Source organism: Pogona vitticeps, chromosome 3 (genome assembly GCF_051106095.1).
Source record: "Pogona vitticeps strain Pit_001003342236 chromosome 3, PviZW2.1, whole genome shotgun sequence".
Lineage (NCBI taxonomy): Eukaryota > Metazoa > Chordata > Lepidosauria > Squamata > Agamidae > Pogona > Pogona vitticeps.
Window position 1 is genome coordinate 142,227,498 of NC_135785.1, and position 19,011 is coordinate 142,246,508.

General features: G+C 41.3%; 1 protein-coding gene and 1 long non-coding RNA gene across 7 annotated transcripts in view; one reads left to right on the forward strand and one right to left on the reverse strand.

The window, feature by feature from the left end:
• The window catches only part of LOC144588293 (uncharacterized), a 52,052-nt gene extending 33,599 nt beyond the window's left edge, over nt 1-18,453 (forward strand). Inside the window, exon 2 of the long non-coding RNA XR_013543791.1 lies at nt 12,138-18,453. This is a non-coding gene — a long non-coding RNA (uncharacterized LOC144588293). The remainder of the gene's footprint in view (nt 1-12,137) is intronic.
• Nucleotides 1-19,011, reverse strand: part of DACH1 (dachshund family transcription factor 1) — a 514,217-nt gene that overhangs the window by 426,437 nt on the left and 68,769 nt on the right. The gene's annotated exons all lie outside the window — the stretch shown is intronic.

Here is a 19,011-nt window from a genome sequence, read left to right on the forward strand (position 1 = left end):
CAACACCAGATTACCAGGATCGGGACTGCTGGTCGCAATCTAGCAGTTATTTTCCTCTATCCCAAGGTTCCCAAAGGCTTCCCCGGAGCAAAAAAAGAACTCTAGGTAGCCTGAAAACCTGAAATCCAAGGGGACGGGAAGCTTTCCTTTAATTTAAATTAAATATTTCCATTGCCTGACCCAGGTTACACCAGCATAAATTTTGTCCAATGACTGTTAAAGCATTTTAATTACAGAAAATGTACTTTAATCTTAGTAGGCCTATAAGAGACCTCCATGTGAATATTCCTGCAACCACCTTTTTCTGTGTTCAACATACCTTGAACACACTAGCAACCTCCCTGAGTTCAATATGACTTTGTTTTCCCACTTCAATAAATAGGATTCCCAATTTCAACAGCATGAAGTACAAACACATTACAGCCTTCAGGGATATACTCAAGATGGTTACTGCTGCTGTATCCATCATGTATATTAAATCTGCACTTTGGAATCTATCTTTATATATTTGGTCTTTAAAAGCCTGCATTAGAACAGGATTTGTTTGATCATAGTTTTTAATCCAACAGTGGTGAATCCTTTATGAAAACCATGTCTGTTTATGGGACATCAATTTCTCACTGACGTTCAGTATCTGGTTCAGTCATCTGCACCACATCCCATTATTCCAGATGCTCAACAACCCTTAGGAACAGCTTTTCAGAGGTGATCTATTAATGTAGATGGAGAAACATCAAACACTGGATGCCCCAAACAGCACAAACCAAGATGCTTTCTGCAAAAATGGTGTCTCCATTGGTTACAAACATATTACAGTAGTGCCTCGCTTAACAATTACCTCATTAAATGATGAATCCGCTTCATGATGAGGTTTTTGCGATCGCTATAACGATTGCAAAATGATGTTTTAATGGGAAAAATCGCTTTACGATGATCGGTTCCCTGCTTCGGGAACTGATTTTTGCTTAACGATGGTTTAAAAACAGCTGATTGGCGGCTCTCAAAATGGCCACCCACTGTGCAAAATGGCTCCCCGCTGTTTTTAGGATGGATTTTTCTCAAGACAGGCACCGAAAAATGGCCGCCCTATGGAGGGTTTTCACTGGACAATTACAGTGGGGTCTTGACTTGAGAACTTAATCCGTATTGGAAGGCGGTTCTCAAGTCAAAAAGTCTGTAGGTCAAGTCTCCATTGACCTACAGTGCATTGAAAACCGATTCATCCCATAACAGGCCGTTTTTGTTCCATTTTGGTTTTTTTCTGGTCTGTAAGTCAATTCTCAGGCTGCAAGTCAAACCTAAATTTTGCGGCCAGAGAAGTCTGTAACTCAAAAAGTCCGTAAGTCAAGCCGTCTGTAAGTTAAGGGTCCACTGTAGGTATTTAGCCCATTGGAATGCATTGAGCAGTTTTCAATGCATTTAAATGGGTTTTTTCCCCGCTTGATAACGATTTCGCTCTACAGCGATTTCACTGGAATGGATTAATGTCGTCAAGTGAGGCACCACTGTACTTTGGACTGAAGACTACTTGTGGGGGTCGGGGAAAGAATTTGAGGGATTCTTATCAACAGATCAAATAAGGAAGCAGAACAATGTCTAGAGTACACTTTAAAAAACTGTGCAAGAATGAAAAGAAGTAAAAACTTGAGTAAAAAATCTTATGTTAAGACCTCAAAACATGTGCTATTCATAAGAAGATAGGCAAATTAAGTGAGCAAACAACAAGAGCAACAACAAAAACTGGAGGGATGAATCAGCTTAACCAAGGAATATCAGAATCTTAAATCAGTGTCCTATAGCCTACAGGAAAACAAAAAGTAATAGAGTTGATTATTAAAAAATGCAAGCTTAGATCCTGCTTAATTTGTCATGAAAAATATAATGCAATACATACTTGTGAGAAGGAGGACAGTGCCCTATCAGAGAATTGCACTCTCAACGTTTAGAAACAGAGGGGTATAAGACCTCTAGTTCACCCATAGAGGTTGGAATTGAACTGATAGGGCTGGATTCTCCCACCAGAAATGACAGTCCAGATTTAACTGAAAACCTGGGAAAGGAACCACTGACAGAAAGGGAAGAGTGAGAAAAGGATGCAGGTATAACAGAGGAAGAGCAGGAAAGGAAGGAGAGAAGTATAGACAGTGAACCCTTTGAAGACAGAGAAAGGGCTAAAGGACATGAAAATCAAAGTGGTGATAATGACACTAAGGGCAAGTCAGTCCCTGGAGGTGAGGAGAAAGTCTTAGTCAAACCCCAAGAGCTACCAGAAGGCTGGGAGTGGGTCACAATGGGGAGGACCCTTGAACTGGAGAGTGGGTGAGGCTAATGGTCCTGAAGAATGCAACGTCACCAATCTCCATGCAAACATTCTTTCCAGGGGGAAAGAGAGAGGAGAGAGAGAGAGAATACTTATAGAGCAGGGGGCTCAAACATGCGGCCGAGGGCCATTTGTGGCCCACCAGATGATAGTTTGTGGGCCCTGCCTTAACTGCCTCCCCGAAGCACCCACGCATCCTCTGCTGTCAAGAGTCAAAAAAAGACTTGCCTCGCTCGCCAGCTCTCTCCCAAGACAGCACCCTCCCGTCTGTCTGTCGGCTGGCACACTGCAGTTCCAGATGGAGGGTGCAAGAGGTGCTGTCTTTGGGGACAGGCAGCCAGGGAGGTGCACTGCCAGCCTTTTTCCCTGAGCGCCGAAGCCACCGCCGCGCAATGCCTGAGAGCGGAGCTCGCTCCCAGCCCCTCCTCAAACAGCGCCTCCAAGCCGCCAACAGCAGCTGCCACCACTGTTGCCTCTTCCAGAGAAGCAGCTCTCTGGCTCTCTTTCTCTCTCGGCAACCCCAGCACCAGCCCAGCCAGTGGCCACCTCAGCGCCCAGCAGTGCTTCTTCCTCCTCCTCCTCTTCGTCCTGCTTCAGCCGCCTCAGCTTTGGAGGCTGCCTGGACTCGCCTCGCAGTTTGCTCCTCTGTCATGGTGGGGGTAGCTGCTGCTGCTGAGTGTGCCTTTTTTTGAGGGGGGCCCTCAGAGGAAGGTTGCCAGACCTCCATGTGTGTGTGTTTGTGTGCATACGTGCACACACCTGTGGGTGGCACCACCCCATTCTGTTTAATTTCGCAGGTAATGGTGGGGGCTTTTCTCCTTTGGCAAGGTGAATTCTGTGAGGGTTTTTTTTAAAAAAATTATGTCGTGCCCCCCCCCCAGCTAGGCAGTCGCCGGCACTCCCTCCCTTCTCCGCTTCTTTGTCCTGCTTCTGGTGGTGGTGGTTGTAGTGAGGAAGGAGCCGGAGGGGGTCGTGGCTGGCTATGAGCCCCAGCCAGGCTAAGGAAACTCCTGAGCGGCTTCCTCAGGCTCTTGCTCCACTTGGCAGAAAATTTGATGCCGCCCAGCTTCACCCAGAATCTGCCTCCAGCGGCCCCAAGGTAAATTGAGTTTGAGACCCCTGTTTTAGAGGGAACAGAGATCCCAGGAGCTGGGCAAAGTCCTAGGAGGGAGATGTCTGACACTCCACGGTGAGTAGGAGAAGTTGCTAGGAGCACCAAAAAGTCAGGACAAGGAACAGTTGGAGGAAGCAAGTGAGCATGTGGGAAGCTGGGCTTGACACTCATGATCTGGCAGCTTCTGTTTGGTCCCTCATTACCCACTTACCCAAGAATCAGAGGAGGAGGTACGCTACTGGAGAAGATACCCAGTTAAAACATGAGTTACAGACAGTTCCTAATTATGCTTTGGATCAGACTTCCAAGGACAAACCAGAAATTGGACATTTTGAAGCTGTTATAGACAAAACACCTGTTGTGTTGAATAAAGATGATATGGTTAAATCTGAAGTGTCTCTGGTGGAGAGTTTGGAATTAGGACCAGATCCTAGTCGAGGTACCAAGCCCAACCAAAATATGGAAAAGAAGGTTGAAGACTGTGGCAATCGACTTTGTTGCCCCTGTTTATTTTGGCCCTCACAAAGGCTCACACCCTTTTTCTCTTCTAGTTGCCACCAGGTATTCTCCTAATACCAATTATGTTATACATGTGTGCTGCCACAACTAAGGGTTATTGAACTTAGGAATCAGAGGTTTAATTAACAAATATTCTTTTATTGTCAAGTAAATCATAAAGATAAATCACGGAAGAACTGTATCAGGTATTAACACAGATTGGATTATTTATTTATTTATTTATTTATTTATTTATTTATTTATTTATTTATTTATTTATTCATTCATTCATTCATTCATTTATTTATCCATTCATTCATTCATTCATTCATTCATTCATTCATTCTATTTATACCCCGCCTATCTGGTTGAAACAACCACTCTAGGCGGCTTCCAAACAGGTAAAAATGCAGACTTAAATACATATAACAAAAAAATTAAAATATACAAAGTAAACAATTAAACAAGAAACAATAAAGAAAAACAATAAGCAAATTCTTCAAGATGGCAAAAAATAGCACATAATAGGTAAAGAAGGGGAAAAATTTAATTGTTATCTGGAGGGAAGGCCTGCTTATACATCCATGTTTTTAGATTGGTCTTGAAAATACCCAGCGACAGGGCCTCACGAATCTCTGGAGGCCAGTTGTTCCAGAGGCGAGGAGCCACTGCCGAGAAGGCCCAATTTCTTGTTTTTTCCTTTCGGGCCTCCCTCGGTGTAAGGCTCCTCAACCTCACCTCCTGACTCGATCAAGTGACCCGGGTAGTTTTTGGTGGGAGAAGGTGTTCCGTCAAATATTGAGGCCCTAAACCATTTAGGGCTTTATACGTAAGCATCAACACTTTGAAGTCAATGCAGAACCGAATGGGCAGCCAATGCAATGCGGCCAGAGTGGGCGTGATGTGTTGGAATTTCCTCACACCACTAAGAAGTCTGGCTGCCACATTCTGCACCACTTGGGAGTTTCCGCATCAGCCTCAAATGTAGCCCCACGTAGAGCGTGTTACAGTGGTCTAATCTTGAGATTACAAGCTCATGCACCAAGGTAGTGAGCGCCCCAACATTGAGATAGGGTCACAGCTGGGCTATCCACCAAAGGTGAAAAAAGGCGGTGCGGACCACCAATGCCACCTGGGTTTCCATAGTGAGCGTCGGGTCCAGATGGAACCCCAGACTGCGAACCCCATTCTTGGCGGTAAGAGTCACCCCCCAAAAGAGAGTTTCCCAAACCGCCTACTGTGGGGGCGCCAAACCTCAGTACCTCCGTCTTGTCTGGGTTCAGCCTCAGCCCATTCAACTGCATCCATTCCAATACAGTCTCCAGGCAGTGCTGAAGGGACAGGACGGCATCCACTGAGATAGATGAAAAGGAGATGTAGAGCTGTGTGTCATCAGCATACTGGTGACATGATGCCCCACACCCCCTGATGACCCCGCCCAGCGGCCTCATATAGATGTTAAACAGCACTGGGGAGATAACTGACCCCTGTGGAACCCCACAATTGAGACTCCACGGGGCCGAGACACTCTCCCCAAGCTGCACTCTCTGGGGGCGATCCTCCAAGAGGGAACGGAGCCAGGCAAGCGCCAGGCCACCGATCCTCAGCTCAGAGAGACTCCCCAGGAGGATACCGTGGTCAACGGTATCAAAGGCCGCTGAGATGTCGAGGAGGACCAACAGAGACGTTTTACCCCTATCGGCCTCCCTCAACAGGTCATTGTACAGGGTGACCAATGCCGTCTCTGTACCATGGCGTGGCCTGAAGCCCGACTGAAATGGATCCAGGGCATCTGTTTTGTCCAAATGTGCCTGAAGCTCTCGACCACTTTGCTCATGAAAGAAACATTGGTGACGGGCCTATAATTGCCAATTTCATCTGCCGCCAAACTAGGTTTCTTTCTAACGGGCCTAATGAGTGTCTCCTTGAGGGCAGGTGAAAACCTGCCCTCCAGGAAAGACCCATTTATTATTACAGTGGCCCATTCTGTTGTTATCGGCCTGGCTGCTTTGATTAGCCAGGCCGGGCAAGGGTCCAAGGAGGAGGAGGTGGCTCGACAGTGGTCAAGCACCTTGACCACAGAATCAGCCGTGACAGGCTGAAAGGAGTCAAGGATTACCGGGCAAGACGGAGCGCTGGACAGCTCTGCTTTACTCACTGTGTTCAAAAAAGGAGAAAGGTCCCGGCGGATGGCCTCCACTTTAGATTTTTAAAAGGCTGCAAACTGGTCAGATGAAAAACTAGGGGGAGGCCTATCACCCGGACCAGTTCTGGATAGGTTGCGCACTATACGGAATAACTCCACCTGCTGGTTGGACGCTTCACTTATCTGGTTAGCGAAGTAAGTTCGACAAGCAGCCTTTACCTTAGACAGGTAAAGGTTAGTTGCGACCCTGACAGCTATCCAATTATAATCCGTCGGGTCCGTCCTCCACCTACGCTCTAGCCTTCTCCTATGTCGCTTCAGAGCACGGAGCTCCCAGTTAAACCAGGGCGCTGGCTGAGCTCTACAAAGGAGAGTATGCAATCACTTTTATTCCAAACTACTATATACTTTTAGTCAATATCTGTCTCATAGTGTTTATAACTTCATTCCTGCTTCTTCAATATATTTCACCCTTCTCAATTCCCTCTCCTAACACCCTCAGCTCAATTCACTAACCCTCTCCTTCTCTCTCCTAAACCCTAACTGCCATTCCACATTTTCCACTGCCTCTCTAACTCCGCCCCTCCTGCCCTATCCTTGGCTCCTCCCCCTTGAGCTTCTGTGATGGACAGGCAGGAATGACGTCACCTGTTGGCATTTCGCTACAAGGACAAACCTGGAAGAGGTAGGAAACAAATTTCGTGGATGAGTGGCATCAAAGACTGATTAGGCCTTCATAGAGAACAACAAATCCACACAGCAAGAGGTAGTTGTTAGACATTTGTTCAAATTGGTCTATGCCATAAATTAAAGGTCCTTACACTAGAGTTTCCATGGAAGAATGCTAATAGGCCCGATTTAACTGGAACGTCCTATGCATCCACTTTAGCAGAATAAAAATGATCCTTCATTGCTTAAGTAACACTTCACTAATTGTGCATAAAGTATCAAGACCTTCTCAGGTTCCAGAAATGCATTTTCAGTCTTTGTAATCTGGATAACAGTTTGTCTAAACTGTCTAAAGTGGATGGAAAACTATCATTCAATTCTCCCAGCAGAGACAATCAATTTCAATTGCAGAACTTAAAATCTCAGAGTTAAAATCTGTGAGGCTAGAAGATACTAAAAAAGGATATCAATGAGAGTCCATGCATACAAAGCAATTTCTAGCTGAGTAAATAGTTTAAATAAGAACACAACTTTATATCTTACAATAGTATTTAGTCAGAAGATAAGAATCCTAACCAATAGTTCTACAATATATTAATGCTTTCTGTCTCACAGTGATTTGTAAATGACTTTGTGATAATCCACATTTGATTAAAAAGTAAGGCTACTGTGATTTTATTATACAAAAGTAAGCATGATGATAGAATGGCTGGATTAAAGATGAATTCTAGATATTTTAATTTGTATTAAAAGAAGGATTATTTCAATTCATTAAAAAAAGGTTGCCAAATTTCAATCTTACAATGTAGGGACAGACACTATTACTTAAAATGACTAGGTTAGGTAAGTAGAATACTGGAATCACAGTATTCTCAACAGGAAATAAGAATCCCATCACTGATTAACATGCTCCCTCCTCACTCCATTTGCTCCTCTGTGAATTTTCCCTTCTCCAAAAAAGCTACATTCACTGTTATAATACTAATCAATAACCATAGTTTGTCAAAAGCAGTTTGCAAACTTTACAGATATGTAGATGTGAATTGTTATTGCTCAACAGGTAAAGATGAAAGGAGCCATATGTCTAGGGATGAGAAGAAGAGAGAGCAGTTTAGAATAAATCTAGGAGATATCCCCAGCCATGTATTTTAGACAGTGAGAGAAATGTACTGAAACTTACTGTAAAGTGAATTCTAGACTCAATCCAGTTTTGCCACAGTGAATGTCTTCACAATGAAAGAACTTTTAGGGAATATATTCCTATGTTATTGAAGACTCCTATGTTACCCACTAGATTTAATGGTAGACTGGTTTCTTTGGGTTTTTATTTAATTAATTTTTTATTATATTGCAAGTTTTAAGACTATGTTTTAAGAATTAGATCCATTCTTGCTTCTTCCTGGATGTTTAATCTAAGTTCTCCTGTTTTCCTGCCTAATGAAAATAGTGTTTTATATTAAATGTTACCTAAAGAACCAAAATTTACTAGCAGTTGATTAGTCGAAAACCTTCTTCCAAAACCACATGAAGCTGGGATACAAGAAGTATGATCCAGCAGAGAAAACTTTGAATACCATAATGAATGCTATTTTGAGGAACTGGTGTTAGGGGAAGAACATTTGAATGACATTTTAAAAATATTATTATTCTAGCACTAATCACCCTATTGAATATGATTACTGTACCACTATGTATGAAAATTATTCCTGCTATCCAGAATGTGTACAACTGAAATGCATTTAAATCACAAGAGTTCTTAAGTTTGCTAATACAGTGGTGCCCTGCATAACGAGCGATTCGTTTAACGACGAATCCGCATAGCGATGTGTTTTTTGCAATCGCAAAAGCGATCGCATTGCGGTTTTAGATGGTAAAACATCGCTTTGCGATGATCAGAAAGCGTTTCACTTACCGATTATTGCATAACGATGTTTTAAGAACAGCTGATCGGCGGTTCCAAAATGGCCACCGGGTGAAGAAAATGGCCGACCTCTGTGTTTTTGCACTTTCCTCGCTTACCAGGCAAGCCGCATGGAGGATTTCCACAGAACGGTGAGTTTTTTGCCCATAGGAACGCATTAAACATGTTTTAATGCGTTCCTATGGGCTTTTTTGCCCCACATAGCGACGAATCCACATAACGACGACTTTTTCGGAACGGATTATCATTGCTATGCGGGGCACCACTGTACTATCTTTATTGGTTTCTTTTTAAATCTGTTTACAGCTTTTGGATGAGTAAAGATCATATATCAGGGAAGTTCACCTTCCCCTCACCTCTAATTCTGGAAACAATGGTAATGATAATATGAACCATGGACACATCTACACTGGTCCTTTTGGTGTAGGTTGATGCAATCTAAATAGGGTCACTTGAGCTCAGGGGGAGCAGCGATGTGACACTTGGCACAATCCTCACATCCAAATGGCACATCATTTGTGATGTGACCCTTCAGCTCTTTCTGCTGTCAATAGAATACTTCCCCTGCTCCTCTGCAGAGCTGCAAGGGAAGTGAAAATGTTATTATTGTCTGCGCTAGACTATTGCTGATGCACTGAATGATTAGATTAAATTTTTTTAAATTATTCTAATTTAATTTAAGTGGTTGTCTTGGGTTTTTCGGGCTCTTTGGCCATGTTCTGAAGGTTGTTCTTCCTAATGTTTCGCCAGTCTCTATGGCTGGCATCTTTAGAGGACAGGAATAGCACTCTGTGCTCTGGTCCTGTCCTCTGAAGATGCCAGCCACAGAGACTGGCAAAACGTTAGGAAAAACAACCTTCAGAACATGGCCAAAGAGCCCGAAAAACCCACAACAACCATTAGATCCCAGCCGTGAAAGCCTTCGTGAATACATTAATTTAAGTGATTTAGAGCAACAGCAATGGTCTAGCAGAGTAAAAAAATAATTTTGCTTTCACTGCCTCTTCACGGAGGAGCATGAGAAGTGTTTGATTTGCCAATATCCTGAAGTGGGTCATTTATTAAGCCGCTTCACAACACCAGAAATTGACACTGGAAGGCGCCGTGGCAGCCTTGACAGCTACAGGGGTCAATTTTAGTCCATTCCCAGTGATCATACATGCTGGGAAAGGTCTAAACTAGAGCATGCCAACCCACACCAAAAAGTAGAAGCCCCAGGTGCTCAAAAAGGTGCAATTTGGGATGCCCTGAGCACAACTTGGTCTGCTCTAGTAATTATGTCAAATGGTTGCTGGGGGGAAAAAAAGCAAACCACCCATATAATGAAACAAATAATGGGACAAACGTCCATCTGAACGAGGCCCATGGTACTAAATAGTTGGTTGTTACTGCCTGAGCACAATATGCATCATCACCCCCAATCCCATTAGCACCCTGTTGTCTTTTTACTACTAAAAGGTAATTTTTGGCTGAAATAAACAAGACAGAATCTTGCTAATATTTTTAGCTCTCTTGTTGCTATCATGATGGATGCTACTGCCAAATCTTCCTCCTAAATCTACTGCCTGGCTATTGTGATGTATAATATTCTGTCTTCCTTTCAATTCTCTCTTGAACTTTAAAAGAGTTGTTTTCAAAATTCATTCTGCACAACTAAGTTAAAAGCAGAACTCTCAGATTCCACCACTATAATTCTATTTTTGTCCAAATGCTGGAATCTGGAATATGAATCACACAACATATTTCTTTCTTATATTAATGACTTATTCAAATCAATGGTTATTACCTTCAGATACTAGTTTGTTCCAGTTCTAGGTTCTTCCTCACATCCAATATCCAATTTTACTTTCTCAGCAGCCATTGAATGGTGAATACCAAATGTGATAACTTTATTTTATGACATCAGTACTTATTTAATATATTTCATGCCATGTGAGCAGTTAGATATCTGGGTTCAAATCTCCTCCTTGGCCATAAAATGCACTGGATGATTGTGGGTAAGTCATGGTTTCTCAACCTGACCTATCTCATAAGGTTGTTCTAAGGACTTAAAAATGAGGGGAAAAGAGTCACATATGCCATCTTGAGCTCACTGAAGGAAAGGTAGAATATAAATACAAATAAATAAATAAATAAATAAGCAACACATATTTTACCATTACTGGACTCATGTATGTCTAGGCTTTGTCAGCATGTAACTGCACACAGAGTAACATGCTTCACATTTCAGATCAACAGAGCATCAAGAAACACATATTTGTATCCCTACAAACATAACACAAGCAAACCATATTCAGCAATATAAAGCATTTGACATGTGCTCATAGTGCAGGGAAGTAAATCACATTCTTTATACACTTTAGTCAAGCCCACTGTCATACAGACACCTGAAGTTTAAACTTCATAATTTTCAGTTTCAAGAATTCAAACTACTAGATTTCAGACTACCATTACAAGCACCCAGGTCAGACAAAGACTCCCAGTCAAAGGATCTAATTTTACTGCATTTGTATGATATCCTTAATTATGGCAGGGTAATTGCCACTTTTTGCAGTGATCTTCAAAACTTCCCCGTTGGCATGTCTGCAAGATTCTTAATGGACAATGTACCCCATGAGCAATAACTTTTGAGCTAACATAATTTTATTGATGGAATGTCGAGGAAAATTCAGCAGTGTCTGATACCCTCCCTACCACCTTCAGTAAATACAAATTCTCTATTGTACTTCAACACAAAAGACAAAGATCTCAACAACTATATAGTTAGTCATGAACTGATTTTTATGAGCACACAGTTAATTTTGGACTGAATTATGGCCAGATATTTTCTTATTGGAAGACTCATAAAAACAGATGAAAATACAAATTTTTAAAGCAGAAATTGTTACAAGTAAAACTAAGCGTTCCACTGTCCATTTTCAAGAATTCATTCACCCTTTGTTTGACACAGGGGATGTTCAGAGAAAGGGCGGGAGGCTCCGATGCCAAATAAGACTAATTAACTAAAAGTGAAAATGCAACCTGAGAAAAGACTCACAAGGAATATAAACTACTTGGGGAGGGAAATCTGTAAGTGTCAATCAATAATAAAATGCAAACTGTCAAGCTTGCTTTACTAACAAACTGTCACATCAACAATATGCAGTTAATGACTACAAATTAACTGTATACCAGATGCTTGACACTTTGTTATGACACTTAGCAAGCTAGTTGACATTTGGGGGGGGATCAAAGCTTCATTAATTATACTTTGTATAACATGTACAACCTTTATGCTAATGTCCAAATATTTCTTAAAGTGAAACTAAACAAGTGGTAAAGTCAGCTTTCAGAGCTTGAAAATATTCTTGTAGAATGTATACTTCAGGTTACCCCAAAAGTGGCTATTTAGATTTATCGCTTCATCTAGAATACTCTTGTTTTTAAGTTTAATGCTATATTTCGACATCGCTCTTATTTTTATTTGCAGATGCACTATGAGTTCAGCAACTGAGAGGGGGAAGCTCATCAAGGAAACAGCATTCAAAAAAGAACAAACATGATGCATTTATAAAGTAAAAATAAATTAAGGAGTACTTGTGGAGGCAGTACCACCTCTTCCCTCTACTTGATGTCATTTCCTTGCGCTGACAAAACCTCATATTCTGGCTCAGCCATGGAAACTCACAAGTCTAACACTCTATCTACTACACTATCAAGTTATGCTTAACGCTGTAACTAACAATCAAAATATAATTTTAGTTGATTTCTAGAGGAAGGAATGTGTTTATTTTACACCAGACATTGGACTTAAAGTACTATACTGTTCATTCTGCATATTAGTCAAGGAAAATACTTCATGCTGGGCGAAGGAAGGAAGGAAGGAAGGAAGGAAGGAAGGAAGGAAGGAAGGAAGGAAGGAAGGAAGGAAGGAAGGAAGGAAGGAAGGAAGGAAGGACAGTGCACAGAAATACATATGTATGGAGAAAAGTAGGGTGTGTTTTTTTCTGATTAGAATTCATTTTCCTAATACACCAGTTTCTAAAGACAGCTCTATTTTAGTTCTCTTAAGCATGAAAAAAGACACATGCTCAATCAAATCTGAATCTGAAATTAACCTGTCACTTTTAGACACCACATTTTGAAGGTGAATAAAAAAAACAGACCTTTCCTTTAGAAGTTTTAGTATGGGGGGAGGCTAATAGTCTACAAGAACTGTACAATTTGACAACAAACTTCATATAATGATATTCATAAGAATTTATCTATGCAATAAAAAACAACCTTATGCTTTCTGCCCTAGTAAATGCCCTTCCCAGGAATCAGGTAAGGCATTCACTCATTAATCCAATCTGCAAATAATTATGAACTTATGGAGAGTGGCTATATCAGTATTACACAAAAGATAAAGAGTGTATTTATTTATTTATTTATTTATTTATTTATTTATTTATTTATTTATTTATTTATTTATTTATTTCTTTATTTATTTATTTATTTATCTCTTTATCTGTTTATCATCTATCTGTCTATCTGTCTGTCTGTCTGTCTGTCTGTCTGTCTGTCTATCTATCTATCTATCTATCTATCTATCTATCTATCTATCTATCTATCTATCTATCTATCTATCTATCTATTTATTTATTTATTTACCACCCATCTAGAACGTGTCTACTCTGGGTGGTTTACATAGAATATTAAAAAAAAAACAAGATAAAATTCAGATTAATCCAAGATGGGAAAGGAAAAAAGAAAGGGGGGGAGAAGAGAAAGAAGAAGGAAAGAGAAGAAAAGGAAGAAAAGGGGAGATAGGCTATGTAATAGCTGTAGGGAAAGCCTGCCTGTATAGCCATGTCTTCAAGTGTTGTTCCTTTCTTCTTCCTTTTTCAGCTCAATGCACATTTCATGGCTCAGCTGAGCAACCTTATGAATACAAGAAAATTGCCATTGGTCCATCTAGGCCAGTAATGGCAACTCTTTACTGGTAACAATGTCTCTCTGGGGTTTCAGGATACTAGCCTACCTGAGGATTCCTCATATTCCTTGATACTCTCTCATTCAAGAACTAACTGGACCCAGCCTTGTTCAAATTCTAAAATCAGACAAAATCAGTGGTATGGTAGTACATAGAGCTAATTAGAACGTTCTTTGACAAGGTGAGATAGTGTCCTGTGAAAATATTCAGAGAGAAAACTGCACACTTCTCTGGGATAAGTGAAGCAACAGGCAAGGGGTACAGTGGTGTGTGTGTGTGTGTGTGTGTGTGTGTGTGTGTGTGTGTGTGTGTGTGTGTGTGTGTGTGTGTGTGTGTGTGTGTGTGTGTGTGTGTGTGTGTGTGTGTGTGTGTGTGTGTGTGTGTGTGTGTGTGTGTGTTTTATTTTCCTAGGCTTATGTTGCTCGCATTATCTGAGTATGTGAGATTCCAGTATCACTGGAATCTTGGATTTTGGTAACATATATGTTCTCTTCATTTATTCTACATTCCACATTTTCTTCAGTGAACTCAAGATTTCATACAAGGCTCTCTTCCACGTCACTTTATTATCACTCAGTCATGCTGACAGCAATGAGTCCGAGACCTCTCAATCAGCTTCACTGCTGAAAAATGACTCAAATCCATCCTGAGTCTCCTAAACCCCCATCCAAAACTAACCACTGCATCACACTGGCAAGCCACGTGGAGCTGCATCATGCAGCAGTGCCAATTCCCAATTGCCTCTTTCTCTGTTCTCTATAGACCAAAAAAAAAAAAAAAATTCACAACAGTATTTCTAATCACTCTGGTTAGTCATTTCCTGTCTCATGACTTTATACCCCAACGTATCTTCAACTAGAAGCATGCACCTGATATGGTCTGTGTCGTACAGTACCACAGTTCTAATATTTTTCAAAGGTACTTTCCCCATTTCCACCCCTGGGATGCATCTGGTCTTTGGAAAAGCTTGTGAATTGACAGCTAGCAGAGATGATTTAACACCTATACACATGTAAAACCAAAGCAGCTAACAAAATGAATAAAATACAGGGTCTATTGCCTCTCTCTTAGAAATATAAATGCAACTCCGCCCAGAGTAGACTATGTCTAGATGAGTGGCATATAAATGCAATAAATAAATAAATAAATAAATAAATAAATAAATAAATAAATAAATAAATAAATAAATAAATAAATAAATAAACAAACAAACAAACAAACAAACAAACACTCAGTGGGTTAGGTATCTTCCTCGGGCACCAGAGGTTGGACGTTCAATTCCTCATTGTGCCTCCTGAAAGTAGAGCCAGCCTGTGTGGCCTTGGACAAGCTGCACAGCCCCAGGGTACCCACAGAGGAAGGGAATGATAAACTACTTCTCAGTACTCGGTACCTGGAAAATCCTAAAAAGGGTCACCATAAGTCAGAATTGATCTGATGGCACAGTAGTAGTAGTAGTAGTAGTAGTAGTAGTAGTAGTAGTAGTAGTAGTAGTAGTAGTAGTAGTAGTATCATCCTTCATAAAGCTTAGAATGACATATGTGAGCTCCCAATGATCTCTATTCCAGGCTCTCATCAGGCTGACACTTATGTAGCCGCCTAGAGTGGTTGCATAGACCAGATGGGTGGGATACAACTCAAATAAATAAATAAATAAATAAGTAAGTAAGTAAGTAAGTAAGTAAGTAAGTAAGTAATAGTTTTGACAATGGCATATTACTTTTGTTGTTGTTTAGAGAAGCTAGAATAACAGAGGAAACAGAAATTCTGACTCCCAACCACTTCTTAAAGTTTGGAGAACAGTCATGCAACACTTTCTTGAAATTAAATATTCAGTAATAGTTGAAAGTGCTTCAATTCACCACTGATGCAACCAGAAGATTTGATTGATTGATTGATTGATTGATTGATTGATTGATTGATTGATTGATTGATTGATTGATTGATTGATTGATTGATTGATTGATTGATTGATTGATTGTCCCACCCATTTAGCAATGGAGCATTACTCTGGGTGGCTAACAGCAATTTTATACGGTCTCATGATGAAATGCCTGGCACTAAAAGTGGAACCAGTCGGTCTCAAATGGTGTATTTGAGCAAAAATATTTTAATCAAAAGTGTTATCCTTCTGGCCATTCTTTGCTCTTTCCATAGGTGTTGGTCAATGTGTGTCCTGCCTTTTTAGGCTGAGCCAGTCTAAGCAGTTCACATTCATGATGGACTGACAGATGAGCTAGTAGCTCTGAGATTTTATTGGGCTTTAGATGAGTACAGTGGTCAACTGGATAGGCACCAGAACAAGAACTAGACAGGCAGAAATAAATACAGTATATCTGAGTGGTAGCCATTCCTATCATTCAGTTAGATACTGTTCAATCATTGTCACTGCCCTAGTGACTAAACTGCATTCAAGCAGCTTGGGAGCACTCTTCCTGGAGCAGATTCCCCCAACCAGAGGTTGTTCTTGTGATACAGGTGGCAAGATGGGTGCCCCTCTCGCTGGAGCAAGGCAGATGAAGAGAACCCCGGGCCCACTCCGGAGATGACAGAGGAACCCCAGCAGGAAGCGAGGATAGAGGAACTTACCGAGAACATACAGAGAGTGAAAATAGGGGAGGTACAGAAAGAAAAGGCGGGAAAAGAGAAGGAAAGGAGGGTGGAAACTGAAGCCGGAGCGGGAGAGGTAGGATGGAGGAGAGAGCAGTTACCATCCAGATGGGAATAGGTGTGGATGCAGAATCCGTGGACTGGAGAATAGAAAAGGCTGAGGATCCCTAGAGAAGAGGGAGACTATAGAAGGTCCGAGATTCCACCAAGACCTTTGTATTGGGGTGAAGCTGAGGCTAGAGAGTAGAGGAGAAAGTGAGAGAAGAAAAAGAACATATATAGAGAGAGAGGAGAGAAAGATTGGAATGGGGGTAATGGAGGTTAGGAGAAAGACCCACAGAGAGGAGCCTGGGAGAGTCAAAAGACCGAAGGAAGAACCCAGTGGGATGACTGCGTGGACAAAGAGACTGTGCCCCTGTTGGATGACCAGACAGGGCAGACCATAGGAGACTGGAACCCCCCCCCCTTTCATTTGGCCCTTGGAACAATAGTTTTGGAAATCTGTTTGTGTTCGATGAATGGAAACCCCTTCCCCATTGGCAGAAGGGAGACAGAGATGACAATTATGTTGAAGACACTTTTTTATTGTTAAATACTCAAATAAATCTTTCACCTTTTTCAAAGCAACAAAAAATGTCCGATTTCCTTAATTCAAAGGCAGAGCCGAAAGTCGAACCCTTACACTTCTCTATAGGATCCTCCCAAATGCAAGACTCTAGCAGGGCCCTCAGCCAACGGCTACATTTGGCACCCCTTGGGCAGAGATAAGATAGCTGATCCACCTGGCATTAACAGTTTCAGTGGCTGGAATCTCATTATCTCTGGGAGAGCGGAGTTGGAAGTTGGCTCTGAAGCCTCAGGCAAAGGAAAAGCCAAGCAGGTACGGGTTGTTAGATGCTAACAGCCAGCCCTCCCAGCCAAAGAGCACATCCTTCATTAGGTCCATTGGGAGCATGTCAGAAGCCTCGAGTGCTTCCAACCCTCCTTTTACCTCCAAACCGCCCTCTCCACTGTTCAAATTCTCCATGCTCTGCTCCTACACGCTGGCCAGATAGCTTACCCACCCCATCCCCAGTGCTGGGCAACATGGAGACACAGCAACCTGACTGATGCAAACTTCCAGGTACTGCAGCTTCCTTGCATCCCATCTGCATTTTGTCAGCGGAAATGGGGGCAGTGCAGCAGGGATTCATGGTGGACTCCAATAACACCAAGATGAATATGGAGGAGACAGGGAAGAGTCTAGCCAGATCCTCCTCAAACCACTGACAGTTAGCTTTCCCCAACTTAATGTCATCCAACAAACAACTCCCATTATCCCTATGCAGCAGGAGGTGTGCAGCATAGAGTGGAAAGCCAAAAGTATAGAGTTGGCACTTAGCATTGCTTATCATCAGAGAAGGCCATTGGCCCTGTGAACCAATGTTATCTAGATTTCTCCCTAAATATGCCCAAGGAGGACAGTTGGGAGGATCTTCTACTTTTCCTAACATAAACACCTTATTAAAAATAATAATAGTAACAACTCATTTTATCATGAGCACCATCAGAATCCTACTGACTGTAACAGACATAGCTTTGTTTGAGAATGCAGGAAGTCCCTCTTTCCACATAATGTCATCACTGCGGGGGGGGGGATTTCTATGTTATTGGGGTTTTTTTCCTGCTATGTTTGAGCTTATGGGTGGATGTGAACATGTTTATGAGTAATCTGGTGAGAAAGGCTAGATTACTCATAAATATGTTTGAATTTGCTTCTGGGTTCAAACATAGGTTGCAGAGAAAATGCAAAATGTTATAGAAATCCTCACCCTAGAAAAGAAAGAAAACCCTGTCTACAAGTAGGCTTATTCAGATGAGCAGCCAATGATACAGCCACCATGACCTATGAAAGATATCATCTGTGTGTTCTGTACCAAAAGTTTACTTTGAATTGTGGTTTATGATCTGTGCTAGCTAGCATTACTCATGTCCTGTATCTTTATGAAGTTCAGAGTGAAAACACGCAACTCTTAAATTCCACACAAGCCATCTGTAGGCTGCTCATCCATTATCTTAAAGCACTCACTCTATACACAGTCTACTCCTGATGCAGTTCTTTCATCAAAGCCTAATGGTTTGTTTCAAATAATCAAAGTCATGTTTATATCACTGTCCTCAGGTGTAACTATTTTGTTTCTAGGAGAGTGTTATAGTACATGCTGGTGTCACGAACAATAAATCAAATGAACCAGATTTCTTTCTCTGCCTTAGCCAATCTACCTCCTGTCTCCAGCAGTACAGTATCTGTGGTTTATTTGGAAAAGAAAAAAAATTGTACATATAATACACAATATTCAAAACATTATTTTGAGCACTAAATAAGTAGAAAAGATTCATGGAAGCATTACTTCAAATAAATTATTGTTTCTGTATGAAAAGAAGACAATGTTTTCTACCACTGCCTCAAATTGTTCTCAAATCATACATCAAGTCATTGTTTTATTCAAGGGACTTCTTATGGTGAATATTTTATAGTAGGGATTAATATTCACCTTAATTATAATTTTTTTCAAAAAAGGAAATCTCCTCTAAGCCTTTCTTCTGATTTCTCGCAAGCCAGAAGACTGAGTGAAGAATTATGTCCAATTTATGTTTCAGAAAACTTCAGCAGCTCAAAATGAGAGAAAAATATAAAAACCTACCAATCTGCCATATCTTCTACCGAATTCTACATTCTACTTACACAACATTGTTCTCAACAATGTTGCACCCTATTTTGCTGGCCAGTTTGGACTGG